Here is a 16,528-nt window from a genome sequence, read left to right as displayed (position 1 = left end):
TCGATCGGTAACCTTGTTAAATATAAATACGAGTGCAAAGAGGTTAATATCGAGCGTATTTTTTCCGAAAAAGGAAAGCCCGATAAAAGCAACAAAGTTTTCACGAAAACAACGAAATCTCTCTTCGAGTCGACACATTCGATTCGACGACGCATTGTTGTCACGCTACTCGAGCTCGATATCCTTCTAAAATTCGGTCAAAGTCGATGATTGGCTCCGTAATGCACCGCTATCGCCTATTTTCTTTTTTTACAATCGAAACCGGCTCCTCCTCGGTTGTAGAGAAAGAGAGAGGGAGAGAGAAACCGGAAATCGGGCGTCATTCCTTAATAAAGCGCTCTCCCCTCCCCACCATGGATAGAGTTGGAAAGGCGTAAATTATGGACGTTGTAAAAAATTATGGACGAAAACTATGCTTCTCCTCCCCTCTCCTCTTCCCGTGCAAGTTGGACGATGGGATATACCAGTTCGCCCACGGGTGCCCAACACGAAACACGCGAATCCAACTGTTTCTCCTCTCTCCTCTGACCAAATCGAGCGTCCACCGCTCCCTCTCTCTGTCGCGGGAGGAGGAGGAGGAGGAGGAGGGAGAGGGGAATTTACGTCCCGTCCGTTTTTTCAATTTATTATTTTCGATCGTCTCCTCCCTCCCTCCCCCTCCTCCTTTTGGCCACAGCTCGCTCGCCTCGCTCGTTCGCCACGCTTTAAACGGCCCGATAACGGGGCTCGTTATGTCGATATTTTACGACCCACCTCGCTTCCTTCTTCACGGCACAATTTTATCTTTACCGGGAAAACACAGCTCGCCGATGTTTTCGCCGGGCAGTGAAACGAGGAGGAAACGAGACGGAGGATGCGTTGAAATTGAGGAGAGAGAGAGAGAGAGAGAGTGAGTGGAGTTTCGTCAACCGAATTTCTTTCATTCGATTTTTCTTTCGAGAAGGTTTTGCACGGGCTTTGCACAGTTTTTCCGGGACACGTGGTTTTCGCTCGAAAGTTTCTATCAGGCGTGCAAACTTCCCGCTCGTGGCGCCATCTGAAGCAGCGTTCTTTCGTCTTTAACTTAACCTCAAAGCAATTACGAATTCGAAATCGGTCGTTTTCTCACCAATTTTTTTTATTCTCCATTCTCTTAAAATGGAACGAAAGAGTATTAACAAATTTTGAGAAGAAAAACAAAAAAACGTTACTTTACGCAAAAACACTTGAAAAGAATCAAAGAAATGTTGAAAAGTAAGTTTTTAATCAAAATTTACGTAGATTTTAAAGCACGTGAATGTCAGATTCGGCGCACATATACGCAGGAGGTCTCACGAGTTAACTCGTTTTCTTAAACTCGACTTAACCCGGGCGCTAAGAAGAGTGGCGACGAGCGTTCTCCAGCTTAGGAGATGAACAGTGGAAGAGAACGTGCGAAAAAATTCGTAGCAAAGATTTAAATTGGAAATTTTAAATTTTGGAAGACGACGATCGTTCGAATGAATCGGTCAATGAAAATCCGACCCAGAAGAATCGGCGAATATCCGACCGAGACCTTGTTTGACCACCTAATACTATTACAGGTCTATAGCCTATAAATCTCGCAAAGGTGTCTATGAAATTCAACGAGATATTCATAAATTAAGGAAAATTGAATCGTTCGATTGAAAAGGTGAAAAATCGAGTGAAATGGAAGCTAAAAACGGAGGGGTTTGAGCACGCTAGAACGTTGAAACGATAGTAGGATTTTTGTAAATTACGAGGACACGTTTTGTCCTCAATAGTCGAATGGAATGAGATTCTTCACGAAAATTGTGCAAAGTAGACTCGAACAGGTAAATAACCTCTCAACCCCGCTACAACACATCGAGAGCATCGTTGCACCATATCCTCGAAACGACCACATTATCAAGCAAAATAAAATTTATTCCATACATATCTCGAAACAGCGATACTATAAAATAAAATAGAATTAAAAATTTATCCCGTAACGAGGAATAATTTTTCGACAGAAAAACGAATCCTCGAATCGGGCAAATAACTTTCCATTCATAATACATCCATATACCTCGAAACAGCGATACATATCAAGCAAAATAAAATTAAAACTTTATTCCGTAGCGAGTTTAATTTTTCTTTTAAGATAACTTTTAAGATCTACTTAAAAGAAAAAAAGAAAAAAAAAAAAAAAGATCGAATCTGTGAGATTAGCCGATCTCTCGTTTGCGAAGAGAGAGAAAAAAAAAGGAAGGAGATAGGAAAGCTCGTTATCCAGGGCAATTAGAAGGCGACCCCCACCCCGCGCCCCCACAACCTTTTCACGGCCCCGTTCGCGTTGCATGCTTACCGCAATTACGCTGGGCCGGTATGCATTGCGCGAGGCTCTGACTCACTCGGCCGATGACGTAGGTTAATACGTGGTAGGTAAGTTAGGTAGGTAGGCGGCGATGGTGGTTGGAGCGCTGTGGTGGGGGAGAAGAAGACGACGACGTAGGAAAAGAAGCGAAAGCAGGGTGTGCGATGACGCGACACCGCTCTCTGTTTATCTCGGTGACGTTGATTATGGTGATGAGGTGGGATACACCTCGATGAGGAACGACTCTGTTGTTTGCGCAATCGCCACGCGCCGCCCGTTTCGAATCCAGTCGATTTTTCCTTTCTTTCCGTTCGTTTATTCGTCCAGTTTTTCTTGCTTCTTTCTCGACGCAATACTTGTTCAACCACTGTGAGTTTTAACACTGTTGGGAGGCGTATAACGGTGAGGATAAAGGATGTAGAAGGATTGTATTGATGGATGAAGCATTAACATGTAGTATAACTTCTGTTAGATCTTCGAAAGTTCGACGCTGATCGAAATCGTATCTGTTATTAATTAAAAGATAATTTGTAACGATTATTAATTTAACTTTACGACTTAATTACTTGTGGATAATTAAATAGCAGCGGTGTATTATACATTTTGAAATATTTGAGAACACGTTTCGTCAGAGTTAATAGATAACGCGTCTTTTGCTGGTTTGCTAAAAAAAAAAAGGAGAAAAAACATGGAAGAAAAATCCTTGAGAAATTATTTTTAGGCAGGATTCGAGTCTTTTTACGGTGTCTCTAACGTTTTTTTCTTTTTCCTTTTTTTTCCCTTTCGCGTTAATTACACCTAACCTAAAACGAAACCGCGATATTTCTCGCATGCAACAACCGTGACGTAGAAGAATTTATGCGCTCGGTTTCGTAATTATTACGCGATATAGAAACGCGATGGGTTTTCGAGCCGTGATCGACCTTGCTGGTGAAATAAATACTTCCTTTTTTTCTGCTCGGTGAACGGCGAAAGCGAATCCTGTTAATTGATGCTCGAGCGAAAAACCTTGATTCGTGTCAAACGTTCCATTGCGAGAGAGGGAGAGAGAGAGAGAGAGAGAGAGAGAGAGAGAGAGAGAGGAAGAGTAAAGAAATGAATCGCCTCGTAAAACACGTTGCAATTCGTTTATATCGATAATCGGATCTTTCGATCATTCGGATAAGTCGAGAAAAAACACGTTGCAACATTGTTGTAAACATCGTGTGTATTATCTTTGCGATAATAAGCGAGCAAAAAAAAAAAAAAAAAAAAAAGAAATAACAAATATCGCGTTCCTTGAAAAGCAAATCCATTTTTTCAATTCTTTCTAAAATACAATTTCGATCTCTCCTTTTTACCACACCGCGTTGCCAATTTTATTATCATTATTCCAGTTAAGAGTGTTTTATTTCAATCTTCGAAAAAAGAGAAAGAAAAGGAACACACGATTTTTCGATTCGATCGAACATATAATCTCGTCTCCCTTCTCCTCTCCGTAAAGAAAGGAACGGCCGCAAGATGGGACGGTTATTATGAAACGGTTACGAGGCGAAACGAGGTCGTGCAATGGTGTCCACACGATTATCGCGCTATCTATGAATAGATAACGATAAGCGTGCAGCGATAAAAGCGTACCACAAGCGACGGATAAGATGAATTTTTTTCTTCTTTTCTCTCTCTCTCTCTCTCTCTCTCTCTCTCTCTCTCTCTCTCTCTCTCTCTCTCTCTCTCTCTCTCTCTCTCTCTCTCTCTCTCTCTCTCGTCAAAGGACGAATCGCTGCATTCCACGCGCTCCAATTTCCCCCCCTTTTTTCCCCTCGTTTATCGAATCCGGATGCGCTACATACACACCATTGATCCAGTAAGTCTCTCTCTCTCTCTCTCTCTCTCTCGGGTAATTTTCTACGTTTTTATTTCTCTTTTTTTCTCTCTCGAAAATTATCCTCGACAATGATGGTCGATCATGGTCGCAAGGAGAAAAGAGAAAAGGACGGATTGGATTTATAGGAATGGCTGGCCGCGCTCGAAGGTGGCACGTGTTCCGATCGAAAGAAAGGAAAAACAAAAGGTGGCAGGTATAGGATAGTTTTAAATGGAACGAGAGATCGAACGATTCGATTTAAGGATAGGGAATACCGTAACCGGACACCGTTCAAATATTATCGAAAACACGGGATCTCGGTTGGAACGTTGTTTATCGAATCGCGGTGTATACGTGAGTCACGTATCTATGCGACGGGTACGAATAGAGTGGCATACCAACAGGTACGAGTCACTTTACGTGATCGTTAATGAAGCGGCCAGCTGTCTGGAATCGGTTTCTTAGAGATCCGCTCCAAGCGAAACTCTCGTACGATTACAATTACAATCCCCTCTCTTCCCTAAAACGCGTCGTCCGAATCTAATCTGAAGTTAGGCGAGTGAAGTAAAGCGCGTGGAGGAGGAGGAGGAGGAGGAGAATCCGTTCGATTCTCGGAAGAGATCGATCCTGTGAATGAGGCCGGCCGAAGGAATTCGAGTTGCCGCGTGAATCATCGGAAACCGGAACTTTGCTTTGCCGTTCGTAAAAGAGAAAAAGAAGAAGAGGAAGAAGAAATCGTGCGCCGATCGGATGAATGAAATTTTTACTCGGAACCGACTTGTTGGTTACGTACATACGCGCGCGATGCTTGCACGCCACGCGCGTTCCTTCCATTCTCTCCAAACCGCTCGCACCAGTTCCGCGAAAATCGCTTCCGACGCCGCAGCGCCGTGCGTCAACGGATCTCTCCTATCGATTCCTCCACGTGTTTTATTCCTTTTCTCTCTCTCTCTCTCTTTCTCGAAATTCTCGAGAAAAAGAGAGAGAAAGAGAGATCTCAGGGATCGATCGAAATTATCGTAGGGTCGAATGGAGAGGGAAAAATCGAATAGAGAGGAAAAAATCATAATGGTGTATAGGAGAAGTGGCATGGAATGTCGGTGGCGAGCAACGGAATGTGACTCATCCAGGTAAAGAGAGGAGGGAGGGGGGAGAGGAGGGTTTGGGGGAGGAAGGATCAACATTCTCGGTGGCAACCCCGTGAGTCACCGACTCGTCATCCCTTCGCATACCTGTGCTCTACCAACCACCTGTTGCGCCCATGTTTCTGGGTCGTGCTCCTCTCCTCTCCCATCCCCACTTTCCATCGCCCCTTTTCCACCTTTCCAACTCGACCTCCTACCTCCCTTCGAGATTTGTTTGTTTCTTCTTTTTCTTTTCTTTCTTCTTTTTTTTCGAGCGATAGAAGCGTCAGCGCCTTATTAATAAAGCTCGTTCCTTATCGATCGAGGATGAAAAATATGTTTTCTTTTATCATCGATCGATAAATTATAAAACGGATAGGATTGATTTTTCTCTTTTATTCTCGGCATAGAAGAGAAAAAAATGTCCGTGTCTTTATATATATATATATATATATGTATATACGACAATCTCTTATCTCCATACTTCAACGATATTGCAATTATTTATTATACCGGTTTTTTAATCTACAATTTTAATTAACGACGAGTTTAAAAAAAGACACGAGGTGTAAAGTTCGGAGAGAGAAAGAATCGTGAAAGACGCGCGACGTATTCTCGACGCAAGAATTACAATCTCTTCCCTTTCCTCCTTTCTTTCTTCGTAACAATACGACAGAGAGAGAGAGAGAGAGAGAGAGAGAGAGAGAGAGAGAGAGAGAGGGAAATTAGAATTGGGACGTGAAACAACGCGGGTTTTTATATTGGACGGGCAGCGCTAAGTGTAGCGGAAGAATTACACGCCATTTAGCATCGGTTTAATCGCATCGAAGGAGACCGAGAAGAATGTTTCCCTTATCTCTGTCTCTTACGTTCTTCTTCTTTTTCTTCTTCTTCTTCTTCTTCTTCTTCTTCTTCTTCGCGTATACCAATAACTCGGCCGTTAACTATACTGTTACACCATTAAATAACACAAGAGCCCGTAGAGAGATAGATAGCGTAGTATCGGTAGAGAGAGAGAGAAAGAGAGAGACTAGGCGTCACTCGTTCCTATATCGAGACAAAGAATCGTTAAAACGGATCACGTTTTGAATTTTTTTTCTTAAAAACGGCCAACTTTCGATCCGACGCGCAATTCGCATCGACGAGCAACGATGCAAAAAGGAAATCGGATTTCGCATTTTGATTTCTGAATACTTTCGTATATTTTTTTTTTCTTTTTCCTTTTTTTTTTCTTTCTTTCTTGCGACGAACGTTGAGAGTTAGTTTGGATTAGGCTGTAACGTACCTGGACGAAGAAATCAAGGCCAGACGTTGGATATTACGCTAACCGAGGTCAGGGCCGAGCCGTTTTCAACCGTGTTTTAACGCGATTCTCACGAATCTTTCAGAAGCGGAGGAGGAGGAGGAGGAGGCTCGTTTGTTTTCTCAAAAAACATTGCATCGCGCAACCTTCCCCCATTTATTTATCGCCTCGTGATATTCTCTCTCTCGCAATCAATTTTCAAAATCTTCGCGAATTTTCCCAACACATTTTGAAAATGTTAAATGATTTAAATTCGTTTAATAATTTTCCACCTACGAAAGAACACATCGTAAATATATCACCTTCCCTGGTTCTAAAATAATCGAATTCGAGAAAAAAGTAGGGGAACACTTCTCGCCATTTCCTCGACTCGCTTCACTTCAATTCCACTCCTCTTCCCACTTTTCGCAAACTTTTTTCCTCCCCCTCCAACTTCTTTTTCTTCCCCCCAAAACCCTCCTCCTTCCATTCTTCCTCGATTTTTTCTCCTCGACGATTCTCTCGAAAGAGAGAGAGAGAGAGAGAGAGAGAGAGAGAGAGATTCGGCGTGTTCGGTGGGCGGATCGATGACCTTGAATCTGGACGATGAGTCACACACGCTGCGGATCTCGCGCGCGTTTCCAGGAAAAATTTTTCTCTAAACGCGACAATCGATGCGGTGAGAAAGAGAGAGAGAGAGAACTTCCTGCGAAAGAAGGGACTTGCCGCCGTTCATAATTTATCTGAGTCATTCGTGAGCGCGCGCGTATCATTGCCTGGATGGACTTTGAAAACTTTGCTAATTTTTCTCTTCCACCTCTTCCCATCTCCTTTCTCCTTCACGATGAATTGTGATATTTGTACACGTTGGACACGATGATAAAACTAGTTTTCTAGGAAAAATTCGAGATTCGCGAAAGAACGTGCAAAGAAAATTTGCGAGAATTTTGAAAAAAAATTCGTGAAAGATGTTCAATGGAGATTCAATTAATTAGTTGTGTCTGTTAAATTTTTCACGAATCTTTCTCTCTCCTTCGAGCCAAGTGAGACTCGTAAGTCGCGAGTCGTTGATGTTAGATCTAGGTTAGCCTCGAATGACCAAATAATGTCATCTTGTAGAAACAAACTTTTTATCTCTGCACGTTACACGCTCGTATATCATTATCTTATCGGTTTGGTTATATTTGTGTAGACAATTTTCGAATCATTATCGTTGAAAAATTTCAACAAAATGTTTTCTCACGCTGCTTCCATGTTTCATTAATCAAATCGAATAAACGAGAAATTTTATTAATTAGCAAGGATTGCCTCGTAACCTCTTCGAGCGCGATAAAATTATTTTCTTAAAAAAAAAAAAAAATAAATTATTTTATATTTCGAAAGTTTCGAGTTTAGCGAATCTAAAATATCTGATCTCAATCTGATCTTTAATAAAAATGCAAATAAATTCTGTTTTCGTCCGAAATTTTTACATCGTGGGCGTTCGATCCCGTCCCAACGAAGACGGAGCCAAAAACGGGAAGAAGAACGATTCGAATATTCACGAGGCGGTTTTTTAAAGGTCCTATAATGATCGGATAAAAACAACGATTGGATCGAGCGGCATTGATACGCGAACGGTTTGCTCGAGGCTTTTCACAGTTGCCTTTTAAAGAGTGGAGATAACGTCGATCCGAGACTAGCTTCGAGACTGGGGGAAATCAAGTTTTCCCCTTTCGGTTCTTACCCGTATACGCGAATAATCGTAAGACGAGCCGATGCACGTACACGCGAACTTAAAAATTTCGTGCCGCGATAATTTATCTCCTCTTGATATTGAAAATTTTAAATTAAACTTTGCTACGATTTTCAAATATTTGTGATTTCGATATCGCTTCAGTTTTATTAAATGAAATATTTTAACCATCTAACAATTGATTGACATTTTTTTTTTATTATATATTCCAGATTTGAAAGAGAAACGACAAAAGTGTTTGACATGAATTGACATCCCATTACCTCGTCTCGTAGTCACGCGCTAATAACAAGTATGGACAAGAACGAATGAGGAGGGGGAGAAGGACGGAGATAGCTTAAAAATCGTGAAATTAACGCCATCTCTAGAGTGCCGCAAATGAAACGTACAAAAAAGGAAGAAGAAATAATGGGAGAAGAATAGAGATGGATAAGAACTGACTATCAGCGCCATCTCGCGAGTGCCAAGATTATTTGCATATTCCTCCTTTATATTTACAAATTATAACAAAAATGTAAATATATGCGATAGCCTATGAACTAAAAACATTTAATGTATTTTAATACAAAAATATACACGGTTTATACCTTTTTATACATCCTACACATATTTTATATATATTCCTGTATTTGCGCGTTCGACTTTAGATAACTCGGTATCGCGCGAATGTATCGTACTTATTCGATAATTAAATAAAATCATATTCAACTTCGCAACTTTAATAGTACGTGCACTTTTTTAAGAATGTTGTCTTTTTTTATTCGCGAATAAAATGGTACGTTTTATTCTTCCTATAAATGAGAAACAGAACAGGCGTGACATCTTACGGAATTTCGTGGCATATCCTGAAATATCGACGTTAATAAAGATGAAAGTGTTTTTTACGCCATCTAGTACGTTATGCTCAAAGTATTATACACACAAAATTAAATAATTCAAAAAATACAAAATAAAACTTTGCATTCGTATTTCATAATTTTAAAAACTGAAACGAGAATGTTACATGTCTGTTATATGTCTATCGATAAATTTAACTATACTATTCGCAACCAATTAGCTCATAAAATATATGTAATTGTATCACTGTATAATTAATATCAGTGATTATATATTGTATATTAAATAATAATGATTTCTCAGGTCTCATCGTTTAGAAAATGGCTGCGAATTGAGGACCTATCCTCCTTTTGTGTACGTTTGCAAAACGTTCAAACTTTTGATCGGTTGTGCAACGCAATAGAAAAGAAAACCGGCGCGGAAGACTAGACCTGAAAATAAAATCTGAATTAAGAGACTTTCTATCAATATTTTACATTTTCATCATTGTGAAAATGAAAAATAATTGATAATTAAAAAGCGAAATAAGCTTCCCACAAAGCGATATATGTTAACTTCTACTTAATTAACCCTCTTGATTTATGCATGCACTTAATTTCATTTGATGTTTTCCACTCTTTTAAAAGAGCTTGAAACAAACGTTCTAAACGTTTTCAAACATTTGTAAAAGCTCTTTTCACATCTCTACTTGCATAAAAATTAAATATTTCGTTTATAAATCCTGTCTGGTCAAAAATCTAAAAGATTTTTTTCATAACTCCACCAACATTGTCACAATTTTTGAAGGATTTATACGACATAAGTGAAATAAGGATAATTGATGGCTAATGAGACAAATAATGTTAGCAAGGGTTTAATCGTTTTGAAGGAGGAAGTTTAGAAATGGCTTTGAAAAATAGGAACGTTATTTTGGAAAACTTTGAATCAGAGTATGAAAAGCGAAGATGCCTTTTTTAACGAGAGGAAGAATTGAGGATTAAGTACATACAATTTATAAATCCTATTCATCAAATGGCTACACATTTTTTTTTTTTTTTGATTCTATCTCTATATAAAAATTGAAAGATTTATTTAATGATAAAAATGAGATATTTTTTTTTTGTTTTATTCGGTTGAAGGATCCTAGAAACAAATTGTACAACAAAATTAGAGAAATTCAATAAGAGATAATTAATTTTTAGCAAATGCTAATAATTTATAGCAAATTAACTGAATTAATAATTGAAAAATAATTTATTATATCTGATGAAAAAAGAAGAAAAAGTTATCGAAATATTGTAAACTTATTCATAATTTTGAAAGATATTCTTTAATATTTTTAATAATAAATACTCTTAATAAGAGTGACCTGAAAAAGTAACCAGAAAAGTTACCAAAATAATTATCCACTCAATGTAAACCGTGATTGGAATATCTTTTCTATTTCGCAACTCTAATATATTAAATTCTCCAAAGAAAACTCAAAGAAGAGATACTTTGTTCTATTGCAATTTTTAATCAAAAAAAAAGGAAAAGAAAAAGAACGATAGAAGATACATCGTCAATAAAATGTTTCAACTATTTACGAAAAAACTTTAATAAAACTACTTTGTGCACTTATATATTATTGCACGCAACACTAATGCACGGAAGATTGCACAGCCAAATCAGAGGCTGCCTTCGTATGACCCGCCACTATGCAACTTTTTCAGTTGCGATAGATAATGCAGAAGAAGGATTACATTTATCCATGATTCAAGTGGAAAAAAAATATGGGCAATTTTGTACGCAACACCGCTATAAAAAACGCGATCATTTATCAACGCAATACTACAATAATTACAATGTGAATTTAATACAAAATTAAGTGTTATTATAAATTAAAAACCACTTCTTCGATATATTATACATCGTAAGATTTTTAAATTCAAATTTAAAAAAAAAATAATAAAAAATTGACTAATTCAATTAAAAGTTATTTGAATATATCGTGCCTCGTAACACAGAATAAATTCAAATTTAAAAAAAAAAAGAATTTTATATCGCGATTCTCGTTTCAACGCAACTCTAATTCAACCCGTTCTTAATCAACCGCAACGCTAATTAAAAATCGCGATGCCCAATTACGACGATTAGGATCCGGTGGGCCTGGCATGCGATTGGTCATACAACGCAACAACTACGTGAATTTACTAAAAAACGAGTACAATGACAAAAGTAATAACAATAGCTTTCCATTCTTCGGGTCAAAAACAAGAGCCCAAAAAATGAGAAGTCATTTGTTGCAGCCCTCTTCGCGACAATTTGTCGGGACTCTTCGGTCTTCCTCCTACGGGCGCGATGCCCGCTGAAACTTAAATCTAAAGATCTCGAGATTCGTTTAATCGCGAACGAAAAATAAAAATAGCAGAATCTCGAGCTCGAACGTTCGAAAAATTCGAGAACGAGCAAATTGGAAATGGCGTCGTCTCTCGATTTTTCAAATTTGATTTCCTGAAACAGGTTGCCACGTGAAAACGCGTCTACCCGATCTGAAAGACTATGACAACGTGCCCGGTCCTACCTACTTATAGTTAAACCAGACACACCAGAAATATACCAGCTATCCTGCATGACGCTATATCTAAAAGAAAAATGGCAACACAGGCACACCAACACACTCGTTTCACGATTCTCACGCATTCAACACTCGTAAAGAGCCTCCGAGTGTTTGGTATACATCTTTCGCGCTCTAACTTTTATGTATCGTTTTCCTGAAATCGATTGACGATGGCTGGCGACCATTGCCTTAAACGTGACGAAAATGCGTGTATTTAAATTGTATTAGTGAATATCTATGAATTAATACGAATATTTTCTGTATTAAATTTATCATTGTAATTTGAGATTCAAGATTGGTGAATTATTAATATTATTATATATATCTGCTGTGTTTAATTGCGATTTAATATTGTGATTAAATTATTTGTAGCAAAAGAAATAACGATCGAATAAACGACGCAATTCCACTAGCCTAATCACACGTACACGTACACAATGTGGAAAATACGTCGTGCACGATACGCTAACGCGTCGTCAGTCGCTAAAAAAGTTTTTATTAATTTTTTATAAATGATCATCATGCTCATGGTGGCCTTTCGCCCACCCAAGTGGCATCTGGGCACGTAAGTGAGTTCCTGGCAATGAACACAGAAAATCCTGAGCTAAAAAGATATTATTATACGTTCTTTGTTTCTAACGGACTAATACTTTTTCATTTAACATTTTATTTCACAAAATTAAAAAAAAATCTACTTTAATATTAAAAATATATTTAAAAACAACTAATTATTTTATTTAGGATAATTAGCAATAATTATAGATAATTGATTCTAAATGAAATTATATTAATTAAATTATCCTCAGGTGATCTCTTCATCAAAGCACATTTTCGAAAATGCGAAAGCAATGATTAAATCTTGTGCTGCCTTGATTTAGAAATTTACCTGTCGCGAAATGTCTTCTTGCATATAAAATTTACATTTTTCCACGTAGAAAATAAAAATAATATCTTTACGTTTTATATAAATTTACAATAAAAAAGTGATAAATTTAACATATTAAAAATTGTTAATGCATTAATCTGTATTACTAATTAAAACTTTTTTATAATGAAATCCGATTTTTTTATTCACAAAATATTTATCATTAAAATTATTTCAATACTTTTTACTTGTTCAAATATTCCTATCATAAATGTTTATTCATATGACCATTTTACAAATATTCATGTATTGATTTAATTTTACAAATTATTATAACAAACTTAAACTAATAAAAACGCGGTATACAAGAAGACCTATCCTAAACTAACAAATAATACACAAAAAAATGCTATTAATCAAGGATATAATAAATATCCATGGTCATTGTACTCGTGCAAAATTCTAGGTAAACTATCAGTTACCCGTGTCGATTCGGACCTTTTGTCCTACAATATGATTGGATGACTGGAGGAACTAAAAAGCATGCGACTTACCATTAGATGAGAAGAATTTGCATTGCCATTAATGCTGACTCATCGTTATTGTGAAATCACCATGAAGTCATCATCAAATGAGAGAAAATGGGCAACTGTAATAAAAAAATTAACATAATTTAAAGCACGGTATATATGATTATACGTTAAAAAATAAGAAAAAACAGGATTCTAAATTGATGGAAAATACATAAAGATAATTACCTCTTCGTATGATGAATGAAGTCTTTAAATTTTTGAAGCACTGACTCTACTATCGAATAAAACGAATATTAAAAAATAATATAAAAATAAAAAATTACCAATACATCTATGTATATATAATTAACGAACAAACACTGATTCTAATTTCGCAAATGTAATTAAATTGAAATTAAAATATTATGCTTTAAAAAATATTTAAAATATTATTACAAAGCAAACACTGACTCTATTGACCGCATTGCGCGCGGTTACAATTTTCTGAAAAAAAAAAAAGAAAAAAATTATTAGCAAGAAGGAATGGATTAAAAAAAAAGTAAAATATTTTTTCGATTTTTTACTTTTTTTTCTATTAAACATTTGTTAAAGAAAATACTTTTATTCCTCTAAAGCTTTAAATTGAAGGTGGTAAAAGAATAAATTTAAATGATTTATTCTTTTATAAAAAATATTTTATTGTAATATTCTTAATAAATCATGTATTAATGTATTATTAATTACCTTATAAATATATATTGTAATTCAATGAAAAAAAATAAAAAATCTTATGTATCTTATTTTTGATACGAGAAATTAAATATTACCATTTCTCCGATTGATCATTTTGTCAAACAATTATTATAGCGTCCATATTGAAAATTTTTTCCCGCCTTGTCGGTTATCCGAATAGTTAATTATTAATCTGTACAAAAAATAATCAAATCTTTAAAGTAAATATATAAAATGTATAATTACATTGTATAAAATATGATATTAATAAGATAACAACAGATTTAAATCTTAATTTTATTAAAAAGTAATATAATAATAATATCTATTTCATCAATTATACAAAAGATTGTTGGATAAAGAAAATTGAGTAAATTATTCATTGAAGAATTATAATTATAATAATATTCAATAAATTATTGAATAAACGTACTACTTAAATAATAATATATAAAAAATTAATGAATAATTATAGAAATATGTTACGCAATAAATTAATTACGTACCTGAAACGAAACGTCTAAACGCCACGAGTGTCGAGAGAGGAATAACATTTCGTGTTATGATTTCGATTATCGAATTGGAAGGAGAATACAGAAGGAGAATCGAAATTTGACAACAAATCGAAATATGTCGTACGTGTGAATGAACGAATGTAAACTAATTTATCGAAAAAATTATATTGCAAGAAATATTGCCATAATATCAAGACAAATACAAAAATTTTTGAAAAGACTAAATTACAAAAAAACGTTCTCAGCTTTAAGAGTAAAATCAAAATAAAAACAAAATACAATGCACAGATAAATGCGAAAGATCGATAGATTCAACGAAGAAAAAACGAATGATTAATATGATTGATTAAATTGATTAGTATTATTGATCTAATCTATATAATTACTTTTATTTCCATATGAAAAAGATAAAAGAAATTTATATTAATTATTATATCTTTCGTTAAAATAATTCAAATTTTACCACATTCGTATAAAAATCGTGATATGTGAATAACCTATTGCACATTTTAATAAATATATCTGCATAAACAAAAGTCAAAATATAAGACAAATATATAAAATTAAAACAATATTAAAATAGAGCAATAATTAAATATAAATTCGGCTTTGAAATTATATTTATAACACGAACTACCGATAACGAATTGGTAACTGTCAAATGCGCGAACAATGAGAAACGACAAAACAGTTCAAAAGACAATTCGATTTTAGTATAACATTACTTGATAAATAATTAAACACACACATATTAATTAAACAAAGGCACTAATAATCTATAAATTACTAAAAAATGCGTAAAATTCCACGTAATTATACACTGTATCTGTACCGGTATAACGCGAGTTCGTTTCTCAACAGACATTGACAACAGAGTCATGAACACTAATTCGTCTAACCGTTGAATCTTAGAAGCTTTCTGATTGGTTGGAGCGATTTCATATTTGTTTCTAATACGAAAATTGAAGTATAACATAAAATACTTTAATTGCAGATTTCTAAATATCGAATATTTGTTGATTGAAAATATATTATAATAAAAACAGATTATTAACAATCAATTGCTTTATAATCAATTAATGTCATTATACATATATATATATATATATTATACATATTATTAATTATAGTTATTAGTTAGATAAACATATACATATTTTTTAGTATTTTGATATTTTTTTGTGCATTTTTATATTATTTAGTTTTTGATAGTATGACAAAGAAAAATTTTAAATATTTCTTTGTTCCAAGTTTATATCGATTCGAGAGTGGCATTCTTTATTATCGACCGAATGTATACGATGCATTCAATTTCAGTTCAGTCGATACCAATGTATCGAAACTAAACTACTTTCATTCGATTTTGTATATTATTTAAAATTGCATTTTGCAAGTATAACAATATATATATATACTTTTCTTATTCACAAGCGTCAATCTGTTTCATTGTTACAATAGATAAAAATCTTATTATGTGATATTATCTATGAATGATAAAAACTTTTTTGACACGAGTTACTTTAACACAAATTTATTTTTTAAATTTATAAATTAATTGATTAATTTAAAAATTATTTATTATATATAATTTTCGAAATTTAAATTTTCATAATATATCGTTTATTAAAACTAATTTCTTAAAATCTTACCGAAGAAAGAATAATATTACCAAAAATACAATATCAAAACAGTTTCTCGTTCTTCGAAATCACGAATTCATTCCTTAAAAGTTACATAACTAAAAATATACAGGTTGAGTTTAGTAGGTTAATAGAATTATCGTAACATTTCTAAATTTATGTAAATATCACTACGTTGAATTAATCACACATAGAGTTTCACAATTTTCAAAATCACGATCTTTTGAAATACTTTATATCCACGTTTCAGTAACTTTTATTCCATTGGACGAAAAAAGAAAAATTCTAAAAAAATATTCCAATAAGTATCATTAAAATTAAATTGAAATGACAGGAATTTTTCCTCGGTGCATTTATTAATCTAATTATCTTCTAGAAATCGTATTTCCTATGTTGGCGTAAGAACATGACGACACATTCGTTACCCAATCAAGCAAGTAAAAGGAAGATTAAATTGCGCGTAAACAAATTCGTAAATATTAACGATTAATAGCATCGATCGAATAATCACGTTTTAATGATTTGCTAGC

At 34.8% G+C, this 16,528-nt stretch overlaps 3 long non-coding RNA genes across 3 annotated transcripts; 2 read left to right on the top strand and 1 right to left on the bottom strand.

Annotated features, from left to right (window-relative positions):
- The first annotated feature begins 2,658 nt into the window (after positions 1-2,658).
- LOC147658799 (uncharacterized) lies at positions 2,659-8,922 on the top strand. Its single transcript, XR_015291663.1, has 2 exons — positions 2,659-2,737; positions 8,532-8,922. It is a non-coding gene; the product is annotated as an uncharacterized LOC147658799 (long non-coding RNA).
- A 2,953-nt stretch (positions 8,923-11,875) lies between these two features.
- LOC147658798 (uncharacterized) lies at positions 11,876-13,322 on the top strand. The gene is made up of 3 exons (XR_015291641.1): positions 11,876-12,032; positions 12,107-12,299; positions 13,066-13,322. It is a non-coding gene; the product is annotated as an uncharacterized LOC147658798 (long non-coding RNA).
- A 136-nt stretch (positions 13,323-13,458) lies between these two features.
- Positions 13,459-14,630, bottom strand: LOC147658797 (uncharacterized). Its single transcript, XR_015291642.1, has 3 exons — positions 14,350-14,630; positions 13,939-14,036; positions 13,459-13,615 (listed from the first exon to the last, which is right to left on the bottom strand). It is a non-coding gene; the product is annotated as an uncharacterized LOC147658797 (long non-coding RNA).
- Between the last annotated feature and the right edge of the window lie 1,898 nt (positions 14,631-16,528).

The sequence above is a fragment of the Apis florea genome, unplaced genomic scaffold, assembly GCF_048593485.1.
Source record: "Apis florea isolate Af1SG1 unplaced genomic scaffold, ASM4859348v1 contig_1615_pilon, whole genome shotgun sequence".
Taxonomy (NCBI): Eukaryota; Metazoa; Arthropoda; class Insecta; order Hymenoptera; family Apidae; genus Apis; species Apis florea.
Note: the sequence above shows the minus strand (reverse complement) of the source record. Positions and strands in the feature narration are given on the sequence as shown.